The sequence below is a fragment of the Anopheles moucheti genome, unplaced genomic scaffold (genome assembly GCF_943734755.1).
Source record: "Anopheles moucheti unplaced genomic scaffold, idAnoMoucSN_F20_07 scaffold_24_ctg1, whole genome shotgun sequence".
Classification (NCBI taxonomy): Eukaryota; Metazoa; Arthropoda; class Insecta; order Diptera; family Culicidae; genus Anopheles; species Anopheles moucheti.
In genome coordinates this window covers 157,354-162,319 of record NW_026453616.1, presented here as the reverse complement: position 1 = coordinate 162,319, position 4,966 = coordinate 157,354, and the positions used below count along the sequence as shown (strand labels likewise).

General features: G+C 39.1%; 1 pseudogene; it reads right to left on the bottom strand.

Moving 5' to 3' along the window:
• Nucleotides 1–618: 618 nt before the first annotated feature.
• LOC128309182 (putative nuclease HARBI1) lies at nt 619–4,693 on the bottom strand (annotated as a pseudogene).
• Between the last annotated feature and the right edge of the window lie 273 nt (nt 4,694–4,966).

Here is a 4,966-nt window from a genome sequence, read left to right as displayed (position 1 = left end):
AAACGAAGGATCTTTCAGTTATACTTAACGTTGTTGACGGTGTAGCCAAGCTTGTTGGCTATTTTCGCCCAAGACTTGTCCCGCGTCATACTATTACGGTACTCTTTTAGGGCCACGTTCCAAAGTAGCGGCTGCTCCCGAATCGCGGCGATGAAGCGCGTTTTTACGTTCATTGGACATTGTTACAGACAGAAAAAAAGTTCATTAGGAATGATTTACAATTCATTTAACGCGGCAAGGTGATAACTGCACGTGTTATAACTAAATCGTTTCATACAAATTAATATATTTTATTCGCCGGAAGAATACGATGGTTGGACCGCTTGACGACAATCCTGAACTCATCCTCTCTTTGGCTTACTGTAGCTCGCCTCCATTTTCTCGTCATCGGCTTCTTCGCTTTTCTCTAAACGTGCGTTCTTCCCTTCTTCACATTTTTTGCACGACCACCTCTCGTTCTTAACACTCCATGCAACGTTCGCGCAGTCGAAATGGTTCCGCTCCTTGCACTTTTCGCACTGAACCGTGTCTGCCGCGGTGTTTTTGCAATCACACGCAACAATCCCATGCTTATAAGGTTGGGAGTTGCCACACCTAATCGCTTGCGTCAATTGATCTTCATTTTCGGGACTTTTTCTTCTTGCAAAGTTTTTCCATTGGCTGAAAAGATTTGCATTTGGGTTAAGAAAAGGTGAGTAGAGTGTTACATATGAAGGATATCATTTCTGATGGCGGTTCTTACGGCAGCTGTTTTTTAGAAAGCCACTTCATCCACGTTAAGGTCTTTCGTCATGATAAAATATAGGTTAAGACGTGCACGCGGGTATGCTTAAAATTACTTTACTCATGACACCCGTCATAACACCCGATCGATCCTGAAACCAAGCAGCATCTCACGGGATGCAGATACTTATCTGTGAGAGCCGCAGTGAAGCTTCTATTATGATGTGAAAACGATGATGCCTAGGGGTGAAACGATGATTATTTGGGGTATTAGTTGTGGTTGTCCTTCCAACCTTTTCGAACGATGTAAAGGGTGAGGACTCGCTTCACTTTCCTTTTGTTCCTGTGGCTTTCGTTGGCAGGCATTATTGTTAAATTTACTTCTTTCCAATATTCCTTCTTCCTCTTTGGTATTTATGCACGTAACAAAACATTTAAACATATTACATAACATAATAGACTTTATTGCTTTTTGACTATTGTTGTTGGAATTAATCTCCTATATTCATTTAAAATGAATCCCGTGCTATTGTCGCGTATCGCTTGTTGTCTACATATTTTCTACATTTTTCATCTTTCCTTAAACCTATTAAATTAGGGTGATGTAAATCAGGTGGAAGAAGAAGCAGCGGTGCCACCGAAACATCACAGCATAGTGCAGAATGAGAGTTGCCGAGAACTAAATCAAGATAATTACTTCCATTATTAATCGTACCACTGAGCGGATAAAGTTCCTTAGGTGTAAAATGTTGTTGAGGTAGTACGATCGGTGTGGTAGTAGAAGGAATGAACTGCGGCAGTTGTAGAATTTGCGTATTTATACTACTTGATTTGTCCCTTCATCTGTTACTACTACTAGGGGCACCTACAAAACAGACCAACTGTGACCAAGATGTGTTATGATGATCCATCGTTCATGTTACGTAGGTAAGACAATTTCATAAAAACAATCAGATTCTTTCTCGCCAACAGCCCAGCAGAATAGCGGGGGTTGTGTCTTCATGTGGATCCAAGTTAATTTTGGCGTGGAACACGTTCTAAAGTTGTATGCTTCAAAAGACGTGATGCACGATACGCACAGCATTTTCGTTTTTGTCCTAAGGACTAAGAGAAAAAAGGATGGGATTCTTGATCCTAGCTATGAGATTTAATCGGTACTGAATTTTGTAATCTTATAAATTCATCCGGAGATACTGCACTTCTTGCAGTGGATTTTCGCATCAACGCTGTACATGTTCGTAAAGCTATAAGAAAAAAAGTGACCTTTTGTTAGTCACGTTTGTCTACAAATGTTTGATTGTAGGCGATTATGTAGACGAAATGGACAATAAATTAGTAACAAACATTTTTTCAATACATATTTATGCTCACAATAAGCGGTTATTAAATGTTCTTTATGCAATCGCCATCAAAAACATATAAAGCAGTAAGAAGGATGAGTTCGCCTTTTCCAGATTTTTTTAAATTCTCTTCAGATGAAAAACACAACGAGAAAAAGTAATCTATTCTTCTTTTGTAGATGATAGCTAAATATATTGATTAGAATATATCGAAGTATTACATCTTATTATTTATATTTCCAGATACCTGTCTGTCCAGAAAAGACTGTCCATCGGATGGAAAAACGGTCACGCATTCCAACTCTGAGTCTTAGCAACAATAATGACCATTCGCCAGACCAACAACCTGAACCAAGGTCTCGAATTCCGCGTTTGAGCTGGGGAACTGGGGAATAACCATGTGCTTCGCGTAACCCGGAATTTCAACCCCCCATAAATGCCGAAAGTCCCAACATTATGCACACAAACGAGCTGGAACCCGTTGCGTCTACCAGCAACCGTCAACCTGTAAGACGTTTACCGCGGCCACCAACGAGCATTGATCCTCTCTTTGCTGAAGCACTGAATAACTATAATACATTGTGCGAAAAAATAAATAAGAGGTTGGACAGCAATGTAGGGTCGGATTCTTTTTTATCATACTTGTAGGGTAAAACACGAGTTTTCTCAACTTTGTAATAATAGCCAAAACTGCGTGCTTTCAGGTTCGTATGTATAACGATGACTACTCTCGTTTATTTCTAACAAATACAACTAAGTTCGCTGGTCGACTGTTTAAGTTCGCTGGTCGACGAGTTCGATAGCAGTTGCTATAAAAACGCAACAATTCATCTATAATAATAATAATTTCTCTCTCCCGCTCCACAGCGCAATAATTCACTCAACAATACTTAAAAGAAAAAATGGATAAAGAGGTTCACTCGGAAAGGAACGAAATAGAACGTCAATTATTGTCCGTTTTAGATAATTTTAGGGATAGGGAATTAGGGGGGGTACTGAAATCACGGTACAAGAAATAGTATCTGAATATAGAATAATTAAAATAGGCCAACTTGTAAGTCAGATAAAAAGAACTATGATGTATTAGCAAGGAAAAAGGGAAAAATAAACTTAATTAAGGTATCCTTATCTAATATATGATTAAAAGGCTAACTTTAGTAACTACATAAGAAAAAACTAACAAATAACTAAGAATGCATGTTAAATAATCCAAATTACAATCGAAAAAAAGAAGAAAAAACTAATTCCAAGCGAGTTCATGTGCAATATGGTTACGCATGGAAACAAGACCATTTGCTGGTCGTGTACAAATTGGGGCAAGTGGTGTTAAAGAACGATTTTCATGACGCGTGTCGTGATTGTCTGCTGTTTGTCACACTTCATCATGTGACGCAAACAGCGGAAAGTAGTAGTTTTCACTACTTCTTTTGCGACAGCCGGTTGAAGCATTATAGTGTTCCGGAAAATTCGGAACATGCTACTCAAAATTCCAAAAGTGTGTTCCACGATTATTCGTCCTTTGGACAGGCGGTAATTGAAAGTTCTTTCAATTGAACCCCGTGGATGATATCCTCCATAAGGCCGAATGCAGTACTTGGTTAAGGCAAATGCCTTGTCCGCTAATAGCATGTACGGCACACTTACGGAGTACGGGCATCGCAAAATCTCCGGTTCGGGCAAATTCAATTCACCTTTCTCGAACTTCTCGTGAATTCTCGAATTCCGAAAAATACCACCATCGGATACAGAACCTTTGGCACCAACATCAATATACAAAAAGTTATAATTAGCATCGACGATTGCCAAAAGAACGATGCTGTGAAAATGTTTGTAGTTATAATAATCACTACCACCGTTATTGGGTGCTTGAATCCGCACTTGCTTCCCATCAATTGCTCCTATAGCGTGAGGAAAGCCTCTCTTTCGCTCAAACTCTCGCGATATAGCTAGCCATTCGTCCTTAGATGATGGTAACTGAAAACAAAATAAAATTAAGAATTAATTAGTTACTATCACTTTCATTTTCTCTTTAAGTTAGTTAGTACGATTTTAATTTGTATGAATCAATTCAGTTCGAGCCTGGCCACACAACAAGAGAGAGGGCGACCCAAGACTTATCCAAAATATAACTTACAAAACCGCCAGCACTTGAGAATATCGATCACTAAAGCTACGCTTCCTAGTTTAGGTTCGATTGATTAATTAACCACGACTATTTAATTGGCCGGCCACGGTTACATTTGATGATCGTATACATTTACTATCGGCTAACCAACACAGCTTCCCAGAAATTTTCTATTTTTTAATGAAAAATATACCTTCATGTAGTCCTGCAGCGCCTCGTTCAGGTATTTGCACACCTCCGGAACTATGGTGGAAATAGACTGCTTTGACACCTAAAATAAACAAAATCAAAAATAATTCCACAATGTACACAGTATGTTAAAGGTTTATAATAAGGTTTACTCACGCGAAACAAATACTGCAATTTTGTATAATCCTCACCAGTTGCAAGATATCGTAACGTTATCATGCTCTTGCACAGATATTGGGCGACGTAAATGAGTATTTTGTTTTTGGATTTTTGGTCCGATGGTAGCAACCAACAAATCGAAGTCACACTTTCGCATTCTTATAAAATTGTCTAACAACTTCTGGCCGTCTCCGGCACGGTTGAAGAAAACCGGCCGCATCCAATATTCTCGGCCTTGGTGACGGTCGCATTCTTCTTTCACAGCGCTTATCATTATAAGCGAAGCATTGGCGAATTCCACAGCAATTTGCTCCATTTTTCACTTCAAACTTTAAGGAAAGATTTGTTTCGCAAACACACTCTCTTCACCAAAGCAATATAATTAAAAAAACGTGTCAAAATACAGCATGCGCGCGAACGTGTTAACCGC